This window comes from Oncorhynchus mykiss, chromosome 19 (genome assembly GCF_057628025.1).
Source record: "Oncorhynchus mykiss isolate SJ-2025 chromosome 19, ASM5762802v1, whole genome shotgun sequence".
NCBI lineage: Eukaryota > Metazoa > Chordata > Actinopteri > Salmoniformes > Salmonidae > Oncorhynchus > Oncorhynchus mykiss.
The window spans coordinates 62,706,878-62,726,798 of NC_143040.1; the positions used below are offsets into that span (position 1 = coordinate 62,706,878).

Below are 19,921 nucleotides of genomic sequence, written 5' to 3' on the forward strand. Positions count from 1 at the left end.
CCCATCCGTAGCACGCGCTCCAGCAGGTGTATCTCACTGATCATCCCTAAAGCCAACACCTCATTTGGCCGCCTTTCGTTCCAGTTCTCTGCTGCCTGTGACTGGAACGAATTGCAAAAATCGCTGAAGTTGGAGACTTTTATCTCCCTCACCAACTTCAAACATCTGCTATCCGAGCAGCTAACCGATCGCTGCAGCGGTACATAGTCTATTGGTAAATAGCCCACCCATTTTCACCTACCTCATCCCCATACTGTTTTTATTTATTTATTTTTATTTTTCTGCTCTTTTGCACACCAATCTCTACCTGTACATAACCATCTGATCATTTATCACTCCAGTGTTAATCTGCATAATTGTAATTATTTGCCTACCTTCTCATGCCTTTTGCACACAATGTATATATAGACTCCCCTTTTTTCTACTGTGTTATTGACTTGTTAATTGTTTACTCCATGTGTAACTCTGTGTTGTCTGTTCACACTGCTATGCCTTATCTTGGCCAGGTCGCAGTTGCAAATGAGAACTTGTTCTCAACTAGCCTACCTGGTTAAATAAAGGTGAAATAAAAATAAAAAAATAAAACTGAAAACGCTTATGTAACCTAACCTCATACAACTTGAACAAACAATTTTAACCCCACCACAGAGTCATGTAACTGCAAATTATTATAACATCTAGCCAGGAGTGACAATAGATTTTCTCCACATTTCCAATGCAGCAAAACGCAGACTTTGAGAGTCACATACGCATCCCTGAGAAGCTAGCCTAACTGGATTTAAAAGGTAATGAGTAGGCATTCATTAACAGGGTAAGTGCTTCTGTTTAAACTGAATGGGTGCTACATTTCTGGCATGGTCATGCAGTCACAAGCAGCCTGAGCTACTTACATGAGTAACTTGTCATGTTTAACAAGTTCAATGGCGCTAGACAGATTCATTGCATTCTAAAGCCTTGTTCACACTGCAGGCCTTAATGGTCAAATCAGTTTTGGAATACTGACTGTCCAAACAGAAAGTTAGAAGTGACCAAGTCGTTCAGACAGCAGTCATTTTGCTGATCTGGCTACGCTAGTTGTCATAGTAACGATAGGTGTGTATACAGTGGTGTAGGTTGATTGGTGGTGGTGCTCATGCTTCCTATCACTCAGAAGTTATGTAGCAAGCTAAGGAGACAACAATGCCTGCCAACGACATTTACCAGTTGCTTTGAATGTTCAAAATCACAATTCCTTTTTGGCAAGCCACAACAATCTAGCTAGCTGTTTGGCTTTCTAGCACATTCACTCATTTGTAAAAAAAAAAAATTAAAAAATTAAAAAGCTAGTTAGCTACACATGTTCTTGTCAAAAATGTCAGAGTAACAAGAAACAGGATATGCCAAATAACAGTCTAAAACTACTTGAGGGCAAATAAATCAGATTTGACCATTCAGACAAGTCACATGGCCAGGAATCTCATTTGTATCGGATTTCAAACCATCTGCGAATGTGAAATGTTGCTTGCAATATCTGATTCTGTGTGCTTTTTGGCTGTTTAGACTGTAGGAAAAAGAACATATTTGAGTCAGATAAAAAATATATATATATGAGTCACTTCAAACTGCCAAAGTGAGCAAGGATTAACGGTGTCAAGGCGTGAGCAGTGTTTTTAAGTTACTCCCACCTCCATACTTGTGTGATTACATTGTGATCGAATGTGGCAACCTTAAAAACGACTTAGGGTAGGGCAGTGCATGGCATAAGCTTACCAACAATTTCAACATGCTGGAATTGCCCAGTCATGTATAACATCAACATGGCATATCTTTATAGAACTAGCCTACCAGAGGAAATGGCAAAGTTGGCCCTAATGTTTATTTAGTGACAATGATCAATACATTATGATTGAGTAGCCTAAATGTACAGCAGCCAAGAATCCCTTCATTCAATAAAATACCATTAGGAGTAGAGGTCGACCAATTATGATTTTTCAACGCTGAGACCGATTATTGGAGGACCAAAAAAGCCGATACTGATTTAAAAATCGGCTGATTTTTTACATGTATTTATTTGTAATAATGACAATTACCACAATACTGAATGAACACTTATTTTAATTTAATATAATACAACAATAAAATCAATTTAGCCTCAAATAAATAATGAAACATGTTCAATTTGGTTGAAATAATGCAAAAACAAAGAGTTGGAGAAGTAAAAGTGCAATATGTGCCATGTAAAAAAAAAAAAAGCTAACATTTGAGTTCCTTGCTCAGAACATGAGAACATATGAAAGTTGGTGGTTTCTTTTAAAATGAGACTTCAATATTCCAAGGTAAGAGGTTTTAGGTTGTAGTTAATATAGTATTTATAGGACTCTCTCTCGCTCTATAACATTTGTATTTCATATACCTCTGACTATTGGATGTTCTTATAGGCACTATAGTATTGCCAGTGTAACAGTATAGCATCCGTCCCTCTCCTCGCCCCTACCTGGGCTCGAACCAGGAACACATCGACAACAGCCACACTCGAAGCAGCGTTACCCATCGCTCCATAAAAGGCGCGGCCCTTGCAGTGCAAGGGGAATAACTACTCCAAGTCTCAGAGCGAGTGACGTTTGAAACGCTATTAGTGCGCACCCCGCTAACTAGCTAGCTATTTCACATCGGTTACACCAGTCATTAGGCTGATAGTCATTATGCTTGAAGTCATAAACAGCGCTGTGCTTGCGAAGAGCTGCTGGCAAAGCGCACGAAAGTGCTGTTTAAATAAATGCATACGATTCTGCTGCTGCCTACCATCGCTCAGTCAGAATGCTCTATCAAATCATAGACTTAATTATAACATAACACACAGAAATATTAGCCTTTGGTCATTAATATGGTTGAATCTGGAAACTATCACTTCGAAAACAAAATGTTTATTATTTCAGTGAAAAACGGAACCGTTCTGTATTTTATCTAACGGGTGGCATCCTTAAGTCTAAATATTCTTGTTACATTGCACAACCTTCAATGTTGTCATAATTACATACAATTCTGGCAAATAAGTTCACAATGAGCCAGGCGGCCTAAAAGTGTTTCATATACCCTGACTCTGCGTGCAATGAACAAAGAGGAGTGACACAATTTCACCTGGTTAATATTGCCTGCTAACCTGGATTTCTTTTAGCTAAATATGCAGGTTTAAAAATATATACTTCTATGTATTGATTTTAAGAAAGGCATTGGTGTTTATGGTTAGGTACAGTCGTCCAACGATTGTGCTTTTTTCGCAAATGCGCTTTGTTAAATCATCCCCCAGCGCTGCATCGATTATATGCAACGCAGGACACGCTAGATAAACAAGTAATATCATCAACAATGTGTTATAACTAGTGATTGATTGATTTTTATAAGATAAGTTTAATGCTAGCTAGCAACTTACCTTGGCTTCTAATGCATTCGCGTAACAGGCAGGCTCCTCGTGGAGTGCAATGAGAGGCAGGTGGTTAGAGCGTTGGACTAGTTAACTGTAAGGTTGCAAGATTGGGTCCCCCGAGCTGACAAGGTGAAACTCTGTCGTTATGCCCCTGAACAAGGCAGTTAACCCACTGTTCCTAGGCCGTCATTGAAAATAAGAATGTGTTCTTAACTGACTTGCCTAGTTAAATAAAAAGGTATTAAAAATATATATTTAACAAATAAATAAAAATAAATATTTATATTAAAACCTGTTGGTACTAGGGGGCAGTATTTTCATTTTTGGAAAAAAAGTTCCCGTTTTAAATGGGATATTTTGTCAGGACAAGATGCTAGAATATGCATATAATTGACAGCTTTGGATAGAAAACACTAACGTTTCCAAAACTGTAAAGATATTGTCTGTGCGTATAACAGAACTGATGTTGCAGGCGAAAGCCTGAGAAAAATCCAATCCGGAAGTGCCCCAGTTTTTGAAAGCACTGCGTTCCAATGAGTCCCTATTCAGCTGTGAATGTACTATCAACGAGCTTACGCTTTCTACGTATTCCCCAAGGTGTCTACAGCAGTGTGACGTAGTTTTACGCATTTATGTTGAAGAATAGCCGTAGGCGGCCACATTGCGTAAGTGGTCACATGGTGGCTCCGAGAGAGATTCTCGCGTAAAATACAGAGGTAGCCATTACTCCAATCGGTCCTACTGAAAAACGAATTGTCCCGATGGATATATTATCAAATAGATATTAGAAAAACACCTTGAGGATTGATTATAAACAATGTTTGCCATGTTTCTGTCGATATTATGGAGCTAATTTGGAATATTTTTCAGCGTTGTGTTGACCGCAATTTCCGGGCGATTTCTCAGCCAAACGTGAAGAACAAATGGAGCTATTTCGCCTACAAAAATAATCTTCTGGTAAAAAATGAACTTTGGCTATCTACCTGGGAGTCTCGTGAGTGAAAACATCTGAAGTTCATCAAAGGTAAACGATTTAATTTGATTGCTTTTCTGATTTCCGTGACAAGGTTGCCTGCTGCTAGCAAGGCATAATGCTATGCTAGGCTATCGATAAACTTACACAAATGCTTGTCTAGCTTTGGCTGTAAAGCATATTTAGAAAATCTGAGATGACAGGGTGATTAACAAAAGGCTAAGTGTAACAGTATAATTTTAGACCGTCCCCTCGCCCATACCCGGGCGCGAACCAGGGACCTTCTGCACACATCAACAACTGACACCCACGAAGCACCCACGAAGCATCGTTACCCATCGCTCCACAAAAGGCTGCAGAGCAAGGGGAACTACTACTTCAAGGTCTCAGAGCAAGTGACGTCACCGATTGAAACGCTATTTAGCGCACACTGCTAACTAAGCTAGCCGTTTCACATCTGTTACACTCAACCCCCTTTTGACCTTCCTCCTTTTTCTGCAGCAACCAGTGATCCGGGTCAACAGCATCAATGTAACAGTACAAGTTTAGACCGTCCCCTCGCCCATACCCGGGCGCGAACTAGGGACCTTCTGCACACATCAACAACTGACACCCACGAAGCATCGTTACCCATCGCTCCACAAAAGCCGCGGCCCTTGCAGAGCAAGGGGAACTACTACTTCAAGGTCTCAGAGCAAGTGACGTCACCGATTGAAACGCTATTTAGCGCACACTGCTAACTAAGCTAGCAGTTTCACATCCGTTACATAAGCTGCGTCTCAATATATTTAATTTGTGATTTTCATGAATAGGAATATTTTCTAGGGATATTTATGTCTGTTGCGTTATGCTAATTAGTTTCAGGCAATGATTACGCATGCGGGTTTGGGATTCACAAAAGGTAAAAAAATTAAAATCGGCTAAATCAGAGCCCAAAAATACCGATTTCCAATTGTTATGAAAACTTGAAATCGTCCCTAATTAAATCGGCCATTCCGATTAATCGGTCGACCACTAATTAGGAGGTTCCTTTCTCAAATCCAAGCAACTTTTCATTCAATAGCAGCATTAAAAACCACAGCAGTTCATGTTACATGCCAAGCCACGCCCAAAAAAACATAAAATGCTTAGAGGCACATTGCGAAATGCCAAAGTATTTATTACTGAAAAGGGGGATGGTGGTGTTTGACACCACCACAATACACACTCCTACACCCAGGTACATTCAATGCCTGTTTAAATTAAAATAAATACTCAAGGCTGCAGTCAGTCAGTATTATTCACTGGGGCTTTCTGATGGTACAGGTGGATGTTTGAGCAGGACTCACAGTTCTGAGGGATTGTGGAGTGTAATGTGGATTGTGTTCCCAAGAGGCTGGCAGGTACACTGTGTTCTCAGCCTGCCTCTCATTACCAGCATCACATCCATTGAAAAACATTCTTCCCCTCATGCAAATCCAGGTCCATTTCCCCTGAGAGTGGCTTGTCACTCTGTGAATTCATTTCAATGCAACCGATTTTCACAGAACAATCTTTTGGCCATGTATAGCTAGAGTAGGATATGTTTTATTTTGTTCCCTAATGGGAATAATGCCTGCCTCATCCCTTGAAACTCCATCCCTACTGCATGCCTGTCTGACTGCCTGCCAGGCTCTATTCACCTTTCAAGTGTGAGATCTTCCCAGCACGCTATTACAGCTCACATGTAGTTCAGCAAAACAGATTCAAATTGTACAGTATGGGCAAGATGAGTAAGTGGTGATGCGACAGAGAATGGGTATGTATGCATCACTACATGGGTCCTCAGCTTTGACGGTGACTGTGCAGACATGCTCTTTGTTCATGTCTAGGCCTAAACTTTACCTGGGGGGAGGCTGCTTCAAATGGAAATGCCATGGCAAGGTACCATATGACATTTAAGAGCTCAGAGAGAGAGCAGTCAACCAGTCCAAACAGGTTGAAATGAATATTGAGATGTACTCATGTATTATATGGTGTATCATCTCTTGTTTTGTTGCAATATGTTTTCCTTGATGAATGTCATGGATTCACATTACCAGGAACCTTTGATATTCATATGTATAGTATCACTACATAGCGCTTACATTTCCCTTATTCTGGTTGATGACTCACTAGAACAGTAGCCTAAGGGAATAATCAACTCTCAATGTTTCAGGGTGTCACCTTGCTGTACATCATATATCCAACATTAAAACTAGCAGCCTATCTGACATCAGCACTGCATCAGTCCCATGGTTGCTGAAGAGCCACTGTTCTTGAATAATGATAATGTGGTTGCAGTGTCAGCAACACAAATAGCAGCAGTTCATGAAATCAACACTGTTGTACACCTGAGTTGATGAACATATAGTCTTGGCAAAACAATTTGGAGAACTCTGGAGTATCAACTAGACATGAAAACGACAAAATGCAAAACAGCTTGCTACTGACAACAGGTAATTCCAGAACTACAGCCAATCATGTTGGCACCCTCCTATAATGCCTCATGTAATTTTCAGTAGGCCTAATATTGTAACAAAAAGCCTACAGTAGGCCGCAACACTATTTTCCTGCACCAAAAAGTGTCACAGCAGCCTACCTGTACAATGTAAAGAGTGAGGTTTGGTTCATCTGAAATTGTGACATCTTGCACCTGACTGGAGGGCAGCTGACAATATCAGCCTGTATTTCACAAAGCAAATCCGTTCTAATTGTCCTTCTCAGCTTAAAACAATATACAACAACAGTGTAGCCTCGACTGTATGGGAAACGCAGTTAGTGTTAAGGTTCTCAGACAGAACTATAATGTGAACGACTCGGTGGTGCACATATTGGAAATAAACCAAATTACCTGGCGTTTTGTGACAGCGCCGTGTTCTTGGTTATAAAATAACCTCAGGAGCGATGAAAGCAGAACTTCAGAAGGTTATCAACTGGATAAAATGTAGGTGGCTGATTGCTGCTACTCGAGAGGCATTGTGACAGACAGAGTATCGTTATAGGTGTATATTCATTACGCCTATTATGTTGCAAAACGTTTCTTAACGGGAAGCAAACTGAACGAAGCGGGGAGGGACCAACCTGAATTTGTCAACTAGAAACTCTCGTTTCAGTCCGTTTTGCAACTGTTTGGACTAATGATTACACCCGTGGTTACAGATTGTTTTTGGTAGTGACTTCTAAACGTATCCGTCCAAAACGAAGACGCTAAAACATTCGACCATGTATCACCTGGAAATAAACGAAGAGGATATTCAATGCAATATAAATACGACTACGTGGATAACGAAAGCAGGCGAATTAAAACCACAGCTGACAAGCAGTATCGAATGACCGTTACAGTAACGTTAGCTGCATGAGGAAATCATGAAAATGTCTGAGGACTCCTTTGCAACTAAGCAACGTCCCTTTCACCCGCCTCGAAACCGGTGATTCACAAGACACAAACCGAGCTTACATCTGCATAACATTGTAAATATCCCAAGGTGATGTGCCTACCTTGAAAATGCCTAGCAACTACACGGGGAAAATCAGCTGCTCCGCGCGACGCACTGGAGAGACGCCATTTGTCAGCGAACGTTTTTGTTGTGTTATGCGCCGCCTTCTTCTTATTCTTCTTCTTTAAGGCTTTTTGGGAGTTTACACCCATAATGTGTATTACTGCCTCCTACTGTACGGGGTACTATGAGTGAACATTCGCTATCAAATGTGCACTTATCAATGGCCTGGTCGGAAATGAACTATTTATATTATGCAAGTTCAGCAAGGACAAAGGCTAAATTACATTTCATATTAATGCCATTACAGACAAAGCTTTAAGGCAATAGGCCTATTACATGTCTATACAAATGTATTAACTGTGTTCAATTCCTTTGTAATTAAGGAGATGCATTTCACAATTGTACATTTGTTTATTGACATTATGGCCCAATATCAATAAATGGAAAATTATTGTTTACTGTAGAAAAGCACAAAGTTTGACAGCTTTGCACCACAGGCAAATAAACAGGTCAGAATAGTACTACCAAGAAAGGCGTATGTATTAGCTTTCATTTTCTTCTGTGTTTTCTATGTTGGCTTTACTTGATACATATTCAGCTTCAGTAGCAACATATGTAGGCATATAAGTCTGCTTTATATAAGATGTTTTATCAGGGGACTGACTATTGGCCTATTGACGATCTCCAGATCTAATGAGACAAAGATCGAGATGATGACAATATACTGTAGGAAACATAGAATTTATGTCAGATCCAAGGGAACCCCTCGTCATAGGGCTCCTGGGAACAATCCTTTTTGGAGTGGGGATTGGAGTGAGCCCATTACACATTTACTGCACATTTACAGCTACCAAAAGGCTCAGAGACCGTTTCTATCTACAGGCCATCAGACTGGTAAACATTTGAACTGTACTGACCACCTGCACTGACTCTGCACCTTAGCACACATGTACTCACTCATGCACACACCTATACAGTGCATTCGGAAAGTATTCAGACCCCTTGACATTTTCCACATTTTGTTACGTTAGTCTTATTCTAAAATGGATTACTAACATGGTGGTGGCAACATTATGCTATGGAGATGTTGTGTAATCCATTTTAGTTGACAGAGCATGTCAGAGCAAAAACCAAGCTTCCAGGTTGAAGGAATTGTCCGTAGAGATCTGAGACAGGATTGTGTCGAAGCACAGATCTGGGGAAGAGTACCAAATAATGTCTGCAGCATTGACGGTCCCCAAGAACACAGCGGCCTCCATCATTCTTAAATGGAAGAAGTTTGGAACCACCAAGACTCTTCTTAGAGCTAGCCGCACGGCTAAACTGAGCAATCGGGGGGAAAGGACCTTGGTCAGGGAGGTGACCAAGAACCAGATGCTCACTCTAACAGAGTTCCAAAGTTTCTCTCTGGATATGGGAGAACCTTCCAGAAAGACAACCATCTCTGCAGCACTCAACCAATCAGGCCTTTATGGTAGAATGGTCAGATGGACGCCACTCCCCCATAAAAGGCACATGACAGCCTGCTTGGAGTTTGCCAAAAAGCACCTAAACAACATTCTCTGGTCTGATGAAACCAAGATTGAACTCTTTGGCCTGAATGCCAAGTGTCACATCTGGAGGAAACCTGGCACCATCACTACGGTGAAGCGTGGTGGCAGCATCACGCTGTGGGAATGTTTTTCAGCGGCAGGGACTGGGAAACTAGTCAGGATCGAGGGAAAGATGAACGGAACAAAGTACAGACAGTTCCTTGATGAAAACCTGCTCAGGACCTCAGACTGGGGTCGCTGCTGTTTAAGATGAGGGAGGACGATAATTCATTCCATGAGCGTGGCCTTATTTCTATTACAGCAAATTATATGTAATTCATATTCCATTCACCCAGCTCAATGTAACATCGATAGGTTTAGGCTACTACATGATACAACATTTTTCCCTATACCCATCGTGAGGTTAATACAACCTAGCTTATGAATGAAAGTTTACAACGTAGGTGCACAGTTCGGGAGAAATTTGAGTAATCAAGGTGACAGACATTAACACATTCAATACCGCCTTGCACAATCTTGCCTGCATCTAGCTGATCTAGGGTATAATCATTAGTCCAACAGTTGCAAACAAGAGTTTCTATTGGATAAATTGTTTATCCCCATTTCGTTCCGTTTGCTCCCGTTTAAGAAAGGTTTTAAACAGAATTGGCAGAATGAATACACCCCAGGCATTAATATATGTCACATACCAGTTTGCAAACAATGGAGAAACAAATTATCATTGTGCTAATAAAGCTGCATATAAACATGGTCTCCTTTTTGCTGTTTGTCACGTGCGCCGAATACAACAGCTGTAGACCTTACAGTGAAATGCTTACTTACAGGCTCTAACCAATGGTGCGGGGGAAAAATAAGAAAAAAAGGTATGTGTGTGTGTGTAGGTAAGTAAAGAAATAAAACAACAGTAAAAAGACATTTGAAAAAAGAGTAGCAAGGCTATATACAGACACCTGTTAGTCAGGCTTATTGAGGTAGTATGTACATGTAGGTATCGTTAAAGTGACTATGCATATATGATGAACAGATAGTAACAGAAGCGTAAAAAGAGGGGTGGTGGGACACAATGCAAATAGCCCATGTAGCCAATGTGCGGGAGCACTGGTTGGTCGGGCCAATTTAGGTAGTATGTACATTAATGTATAGTTAAAGTGACTATGCATATAAGATAAACAGAGTAGAAGCAGTGTAAAAGAGGGGTTGGGGGGGTAACACAATGCAAATAGTCTGGGTAACCATTTGGTTACCAGTTCAGGAGTCTTATGGCTTGGGGGTAAAAACTGTTGAGAAGCCTTTTTGTCCTAGACTTGGCACTCCTGTACCGCTTGCCATGCGGTAGTAGAGAGAACAGTCTATGACTGGGGTGACTGGGGTCTTTGACCATTTTAAGGGCCTTCCTCTGACACCGCCTGGTGTAGAGGTCCTGGATGGCAGGCAGCTTTGCCCCATTGATGTACTGGGCCTTATGCACTACCCTCTGAAGTGCCTTGCAGTCGGAGGCCAAGCAATTGCCATACCAGGCAGTGATGCAACCGATTAGGATGCTCTCGATGTTGCAGCTGTAGAACCTTTTGAGGATCTCAGGACCCATGCCAAATCTTTTTAGTTTTCAGAGGGGGAATAGGCTTTGTCGTGCCCTCTTCACGACTGTCTTGGTGTGTTTGGACCAATATATAGAGAATACACTGCTTGTCATTTCCGGTGACAACTTGCAGACTTGCTTAAGTCTTGCTGTGCGTTTTGTTGCCAACCTTACTTTGCTACCTGACAACTTTACGTTTTTTACTTTTTAATTACCGTTTATGTTTTTAGTTTTTCCCTCACTCAACTTATTTTTCATTCAACTTTTTCACTCCGGACGCTTTATCTGGACATGGTTTGTCAGGACCTCCAACAGCCAAAGCTAAGTAGTAACTTTAACATGATGCCTTCTAATTGCAGTCGCTGTACTCATAATATACAGGAGAACGATCGCCTTACCGCGAGGATAGCTGTGCTACAAGCCCAGCTTCAGACGCAATCGTTAGGCAAGGGTAATTTCAGTGTAGGAAAGGATGAAACAGCGTCTGTGCCACCAGTAAGTACAGATAGGAACGTTAGAATAAATCCCCTCGCACGGTCCCCCGCAGCCGGACAACTTTCTCATGGCTTCTGGAAGGAAATGCTGTAGGAATGCTGTAGGAATGCTCAACCGGTGTCATTCATTCAGCCGAAATAAACTTTCAACCGGTTTTCCCCATTAAGCAACTGAGTCGGAGTCTGAGGCCTCTCCTTCTCTTGTCTCTACTCATCTCCTTCTCTTGTCTCTACTCCTCTCCTTCTCTTGTCTCTTCTCCTCTCCTTGCGGGATCTGAGACGCCGAAGCTTCCCACCATTAGCTCTGACAAATTGAAAACCCTAGTCACTGGCGACTCCATTACCCGCAGTATTAGATTTAAAACGAATCATCCAGCAATCATACACTGTTTCCAGGGGACAGGGCTACCCACGTTAAATCTAATCTGAAGATGGTGCTGGCTAAAGCTAAAACTGGAGAGTTTAGAGAGTATAGAGATATTGTTATCCACGTCGGCACCAACGATGTTAGGATGAAACAGCCAGAGGTCACCAAGCGCAACATAGCTTCAGCGTGTAATTCAGCTAGAAAGATGTGTCAGCATCGAGTAATTGTCTCTGGTCCCCTCCCAGTTAAGGGGAGTGATGACCTCTACAGCAGAGTCTCACAACTCAATCGCTGGTTGAAAACTGTTTTCTGCCCCTCACAAAATATAGAATTTGTAGATAATTGTCCCTCTTTCAGGGACCAAGCCTGGCCTGCTGAGGAGTGACAGACTCCATCCTAGCTGGAGGGGTGCTCTCATCTTATCTACCAACATAGACAGGGCTCTAGCTCCACACTGAAATAGGGTGCAGGCCAGACAGCAGGCTGTTAGTCAGCCTGCCAGCTTAGTGGAGTCTGCCACTAGCACAGTCAGTGTAGTCAGCTCAGCTATCCCCATTGAGACCTTGCCTGTGCCTCGACCTAGGTTGGGCAAAACTTAACATGGCAGTGTTCGCCTTAGCAATCTCACTAGGATAAAGACCTCCTCCATTTCTGCCATTATTGAAAGAGATCGTGATACCTCACATCTCAAAATAGGGCTACTTAATGTTAGATCCCTCACTACAAAGGCAGTTATAGTCAATGAACTAATCACGGATCATTATCTTGATGTGATTGGCCTGACTGAAACATGGCTTAAAACCTGTTAAAGATAGGGCTGACTACTGCCCCCTTTGGAGGAATTGCGTGCCCATAGTAAACAGAAAAAAAATCTGTCAAAAAGTTCTAATATATGCATATAATAATTATTATTGAATAGAAAACACTCTAAAGTTTCTAAAACCGTTCAAATTAGACTTTTGGCGGGCTGAAACCTTCGGGTCGCGCGAAAATACATGTACTTTCATGCGCGCGTCGGGTCCGGCTCTCTCTTTCTTCCAGGACTGACCAAACAATGTCGGGTTGTCTGTTCGAGCCAAGGATTGTTTTGCACGTTTAGAATATGCTAAAGCTTGATTCTGCACTTAGTTTGACCAGTTTAGTCGACATATAATATGTAATTTTGAAGTTTTGATGCGCGTCCACTAGAATTTTGGCTGCGTTTCAACCGGAATTTGTCGCGTTTGATAACCTAAAGACACAGACTTGAAAACCAAATGCATTTTTTGGTAAGTATAACTCCTTCCACATCTTCTGATCGAAGAACATCAAAGGTAAGGGAATATTTCTGTGGTTATTTTGGGTTTCTGTGGACTCCAAGATAGAGGAGACATAATGCTAATTTCTGAGCGCCGTCTCATATTATAGCCAAGTGAACGAATTCTGTAACGTTAAAAATAAATGTAATTTTTGAGCTTCTAGCCATGTAATCTATGCAGCCTACTCAATCACTTTTTATAGCTACTGTTTACAGGCCTCCTGGGCCATATACAGCGTTCCTCACTGAGTTCCCTGAATTCCTATCGGACCTTGTAGTCATAGCAGATAATATTCAAATTTTATTGAATATTAAAATATTCAAAAAGCTGTTGCGCAGCAACTCACTGCCGTCCTGAAGACAAACAATGTATACGAAATGCATCTGTCTGGTTTTAGACTCCATCATAGCACTGAGGCTGCACTTGTGAAGATGGTAAATGACCTTTTAATGGCATCAGACTGAGGCTCTGCATCTGTTCTCGTGCTCCTAGACCTTAGTGCTGCTTTTGATACCCTCGATCACTACATTCTTTTGGAGAGATTGGAAACCCAAATTGGTCTACACGGATAAGTTCTGGCCTGGTTTAGATCTTATCTGTCGGAAAGATATCAGTTCGTCTCTGTGAACGGTTTGTCCTCTGACAAAGCAACTGTAAATTTCAGTGTTCCTCAAGGTTCCGTTTTAGGACCACTATTTTTCACTATATATTTTACCTCTTGGGGATGTCATTCGAAAACATAATGTTAACTTTCACTGCTATGCGGATGACACACAGCTGTACATTTCAATGAAACATGATGAAGCCCCAAAATTGCCCTCGCTAAGTGGATGGCTGCAAACTTTCCTCTTTAAACTCTGAGAAAACAGGGAAGCTTGTTCTATGTCCCAAGAAACAAAGAGATCTTCTGTTGAATTTGACAATTAATCTTGATGGTTGTACAGTCGTCTCAAATAAAACTGTGAAGGACCTCGGCGTTACTCTGGACCCTGATCTCTCTTTTGACGAGTATATCAGGACTGTTTCAAGGACAGCTTTTTTCCATCTTTGTAACATTGCAAAAATCAGAAAATTTCTGTCCAAAAATTATGCATAAAAATTAATCCATGCTTTTGTTACTTCTAGGTTAGACTACTGCAATGCTCTACTTTCCGGTTACCCGGATAAAGCACTAAATAAACTTCAGTTAGTGCTAATTACAGCTGCTAGAATCCTAACTAGAACCACAAAATGTGATCATATTACTCCAGTGCTAGCCTCCCTACACTGGCTTACTGTTAAGGCAAGGGCTGATTTCAAGGTTTTACTGCTAACCTACAAAGCATTACATGGGCTTGCTCCTACCTATCTTTCCGATTGGTCCTGCCGTACATACCCACACGTACACAAGACGCAGGCTAATTGTCCTAATTGTCCCTAGAATTTCTAAGCAAACAGCTGGAGGCAGGGCTTTCTCCTATAGAGCTCCATTTTTATGGAATGGTCTGCCTACCCATGTGAGAGATGCAGACTCGTTCTCAACCTTTAAGTCTTTACTGAAGACTCATCTCTTCAGTGGTGTCACGCCCTGACCGTAGAGAGCTTTTTATGTCTCTATTTTGGTTTGGTCAGGGTGTGATTTGGGTGGGCATTCTATGTTATTTTTTCTATGTTTTGTATATCTTTGTTTTGGTAGGGTATGGTTCTCAATCAGAGACAGCTGACTATCGTTGTCTCTGATTGGGAACCATACTTAGGTAGCTTTTTCCCTCCATTGTGTTGTGGGTAGTTGTTTTCTGTTTAGTACCTGACAGGACTGTTTCGGTTTCGTTGATTCACTTTGTCAGTTTTGTTTCAGTGTTCTTTTTAATAAAAAGTCATGAACACTTACCACGCTGCGCTTTGGTCTGATTCCTCCTCTTCAGAAGACTACACCCGTTACAAGTGGGTCATATGATTGAGTGTAGTCTGGCCCAGGAGTATGAAGGTGAACGGAAAGGCTCTGGAGCAACGAACCGCCCTTGCTGTCTCTGCCTGGCCGGTTCCCCTCTCTCCACTGGGATTCGCTGCCTGTAACCCTATTACAGGGGCTGAGTCACTGGCTTACTGGTGCTCTTTCATGCCGTCCCTAGGAGGGGTGCGTTACTTGAGTGGGTTGAGTCACTGACGTGATCTTCCTGTCTGAGGTGGCGACCCCAGACAGGGGTTGAAGATATCCCTCTAGTGGTGTGGGGGCTGTGTTTTGGCAAAGTGGGTGGGGTTATATTCTTCCTGTTTGGCCCTGTCCGGGGGTATCATCGGATGGGGCCACAGTGTCTCCTGACCCCTCCTGTCTCAACCTCCAGTATTTATGCTGCAGTAGTTTATGTGTCGAGGGGCTAGGGTTAGTTTGTTATATCTGGAGTACTTCTGCCTTATCCGGTGTCCTGTGTGAATTTAAGTATGCTCTTTCTAATTCTCTCTTTCTTTCTCTTTCTCAGAGGACCTGAGCCCTAGGACCATGCCTCAGGACTACCTGGCATGATGACTCCTTGCTGTCCCCAGTCCACCTGGCCGTGCTGCTGATCCAGTTTAAACTGTTCTGCCTGCGGCTATGGAACCCTGACCTGTTCACCGGACGTGCTACATGTCCCAGACCTGCTGTTTTCAACTCCCTAGAGACAGCAGGAGCGGTAGAGATACTCTCAATGATCGGCTATGAAAAGCCAACTGACATTTACTCCTGAGGTGCTGACTTGCACCCCTGGGGAGCTCCAGTGTTGAGGATCAGCGTGACAGATGTGTTGCTACCTATCCTCACCACCTGGGGCCGGCCTGTCAGGAAGTTCAGGATCCAGTTGCAGAGGGAGGTGTTTAGTCCCAGGATCCTTAGCTTGGTGATGAGCTTTGAGGGTACTATGGTGTTGAACGCTGAACTGTAGTCAATGAATAGCATTCTCCCATAGGTGTTCCTTTTGTCCAGGTGGGAAAGGGCAGTGTGGAGTGCAATAGAGATGGCATCATCTGTGGATCTGTTTGGGCGGTATCCAAATTGGAGCGGGTCTAGGGTTTCTGGGATAATGGTGTTGATGTGAGCCATTACCAGCCTTTCAAAGCACTTCATGGCTACGGACGTGAGTGCTACGGGGCTGTAGTCATTTAGGCAGGTTGTCTTTGTGTTCTTGGCACACGTTCTGGTAATCCGTCTGGCCCCGCAGCCTTGTGCATGTTGACCTGTTTAAAGGTCTTACTCATGTCGGCTACGGAGAGTGTGATCACACAGTCGTCCGGAACAGCTGATGCTCTCATGCATGCCTCAGTGTTGCTTGCCTCGAAGCGAGTATAGAAGTGATTTAGTTCGTCTGGTAGGCTCGTGTCATTGGACAGCTCGCGGCTGTGCTTCCCTTTGTAGTCTGTAATAGTTTGCAAGCCCTGCCACATCCGACGATCGTCGGAGCTGGTGTAGTATGATTCTATCTTAGCCCTGTATTGACGCTTTGCCCAATTGATGGTTCGTCTCAGGGCATAGCGGGATTTCTTGTAAGCTTCCAGGTTAGAGTCCCGCACCTTGAAAGCGGAAGCTCTACCCTTTAGCTCAGTGTGAATGTTGCCTGTAATCCATGGCTTCTGGTTGGGGTATGTAGGTACAGTCACTGTGGGGACGACGTCCTCAATGCACTTATTGATAAAGCCAGTGACTGATGTGGTGTATTCCTCAATGTCATTGGAAGAATCCCGGAACATGTTCCAGTCTGATAGCAAAGCAGTCCTGTAGTTTAGCATCTGCTTCATCTGACCATTTTTTTATAGACCGAGTCACTGGTGCTTCCTGCTTTAATTTTTGCTTGTAAGCAGGAATCAGGAGGCTAGAGTTGTGGTCAGATTTACTAAATGGAGGGCGAAGGAGAGCTTTGTACGGTCTCTGTGTGTGGAGTACAGGTGATCTAGAATTTTTTTTCCCTCTGGTTGCACATGTTGATAGAGATTTGGTAGAACTGATTTAAGTTTCCCGCATTAAAGTCTCCGGCCACTAGGAGAGCCGCCTCTGGGTGAGTGGTTTCCTGTCATTGGCCACAGATAAAAAGACGTCAAATCACGTTATATCTACAGTAGCTTTGATTGGAATGATCATACTTTCAAAATCATAGCTAGCAAGCTAGAGAAGCAGTCATCATCATGAATCAAGTCGACAATCTACTGGCAAATCCTTTTCAATCATTGTCATATGAAGAGAAATGATAGATAAGACGTATCAGTGCTCATCGGCCATTGGACATAAACTTTACACAACAAGTTTGAAATCTCAAATTCAACAATGGGGGTTTTGAGGTAATCAGTGTTTAACTGCAAGCATTGCAAAGCACTCATTAGCCTGCTATTCAGTGGAGAGGGTGTGTGGTCTGAGTTTAAGAGTCTCTTTTCCAAGCTTAAAAGTGTAAACAATCACATGCAACACCATGGGCCAGAAAAGGTTGAATACATTGGCCATGCTGTCAATCCAGCATGATTTCTGCGGCTTTCAAAACAACTGTAAACTCTGAACTGGGAAATCTCAGACTCCAGCGAGTTCAGAAAAACTGGGATCTCGGGAAAGAATTTGCTCCGACTGGGAAAATAACGTTTTGAACAGTCATCCAACTCGGAATTCCATGTTGGGAAATCACTGTCATGATTCAACCTTATTTTTTTCTGAGTTCCCAGTTGTCTTGAAAGCACTATAAATCCAGAGATTACCAGTGAGCACCTCACAACAAGGTGAGTCCAAAAATGTCTTGTATGCTGCTGCAGAAAGGATGTAATATGCCAGGGAGATATGCATTCTGTAGCTAAGAAAGTAATACTAAGTGTATGTTGTGTAGTAAGTTGTTAGTAGCCCATGTACCTCACCCTAATAATTTGGTCCCTTTCCCCTTCATAACTTAGCCTACTGTTCTGACTTGGTGGTGCACATGTAGCCTATAGCCTGTTTTAGAGAAAACGTTATCATCAAATATTGTAAGAGCTTTCATTGTCTGCTTTTGTGCCCCATTTATTTATCCTATGGTTCTGACTTGGTGTCGAGGGAGAATACTTTGAGAATGGCCCATGTTCTGAATTCTGTCGCTGTTCATTTCAAAAGTGCTGAACAAATAGTTATATTGACTACGTCCGTCCTAACTCGCTCATTAATGTCTTAATCGAAATTACAGATTGCGTCTTATCTGCTTGTCGTCCCCTTATGCCATGGTTTGTACATCTCAATTGTCAGTAGAAACCACATTTGTTTAAGCAAGTCAGCCATATCAGCTATGTATTTTTAACCCTTGTATGGTGTTCATGTTTTTGTTCTTCACCCAATGTTCGCAGGTCTGATGGACCTACCACATGATTGGGTTTTTAAAACAATACAGCCATAACAATTTTCGTAAAAATACTTAATACCTAGTTGTTGACTTCAATTACAAGCAATATAGACAGTGTACATGGCTAATATTTACCTCTGCTACCTCCTTCTTGGGTCCACACACATTGCAGCGCTTCTTCTTGTTGCTACTGGCTGCAATCAGGAATTTTACTAACAACTCAGTCACTCACATATTTAGTTACAGCGGGCCAAGGTAGGAGAGTCAGACACACACACAAGCAACAAAATCACACACACTTGCTTCCGGTATTGGAGTTGTTGTTTCTGTGGGTCAGGCGGATGGGCCACCAGCATTCTCCTCCTGAATCCTCCTCACCATGGCTGCAGAAGCTGGGGTCCTAGGGATATGTTGCCTCCACTGGATTTGAGGTCTTACCAACGCTTTGCCCAGCTCCTCGAGAAAAAGCAGTCTCCTCTGGAGCTTACCTCTTTTCCAATCTGGGTTCAATGCCATCCAGATGACAAACGCGTTGTTCACCGAGATGTCCAAGATGGTGAAGAATATCCCAAGTGGCCAGCGTAGGATTCTTCTTTTGCAGCTGTAGCAAGTCACCAGCTTGTCTAAATTGTCCACCCCTCCTTTTGTGGCATTGTAAACCATTTAGATTTCTGTTTTTTGATGTTCCTGGCCACAGATTATCCTATCTCTATGCAGCGTACTCATGAGTACCACATTTTTGCCTTTCTTTGGCACGTAGGACACTAGGGACGTGTCGGCCGTGAACACAAACTTAGAAGAATATGGAATTCAACAGCTGAGGTGGGAACTCTGGCTTGTTTTTTCGTACTGTTCCTACCATCGTCAGCTTCCTCTTGAGGAGCTCCTGTCCGAGCTTGTGCGAAGTAAAAAAGTTGTCGCATGTGATGTTGTGGCCACGGAGTTCTTGTGTCAAGTCCAGGACAACCCGCATCCCTTGGTTCTTCTCACGGACTTCTCCCTCTGGCTTCCCCGTATACACTTCAAGTTCCACGCATATGATGAAGCATCATCACAGGCAGCCCAGATCTTCATTCCATGTTTTGCGGTATGTACTGCCTGAAGGGGCAGAGGCCCCTAAATGTCATAAGCTGCTCATCAACAGTAGCGTTGGGCCCAGGGTTGTAAAACAGGGGAAGGCGGTCCACCCACTTGTCCCACACTGACCTGATTGCAGCTAGCTTGTCTCTCTGCACTGACCTGATTGCAGCTAGCTTGCCTCTGTGCCGCCGAGCTGGTCTGGTGTCTCGGTTATCGAAGCGGATAATCCTGGAAATAATGTGGAAGTTTTCCAGAGACATTGTTGCACGGAAAAGTTCTCTGGCAGTTTCCTGGAGCTGGCTGCTGATGGGATGGTCCTGGGGCTGGCTGAGGGTCAATCTCAACCTCCTCTTCCATTTCACTGTCAGACTCCG

General features: G+C 42.8%; 1 protein-coding gene across 5 annotated transcripts in view; it reads right to left on the minus strand.

The window, feature by feature from the left end:
* LOC110498118 (putative E3 ubiquitin-protein ligase RNF144A-A) overlaps positions 1 to 19,921 on the minus strand; it is a 243,109-nt gene that overhangs the window by 65,264 nt on the left and 157,924 nt on the right. The window contains exon 1 of one of the 5 annotated variants that reach the window (XM_021574713.3): positions 7,875 to 8,066. The exons of 1 other annotated variant lie outside the window; for it this stretch is intronic. The gene's annotated coding sequence lies outside the window, so the exon portion shown is untranslated. Of the gene's footprint in view, positions 1 to 7,227; positions 8,067 to 19,921 lie in introns of those variants that run through there. 3 more of the 5 variants (XM_036955098.2, XM_036955096.2, XM_090211494.1) reach the window with 3 other exon arrangements.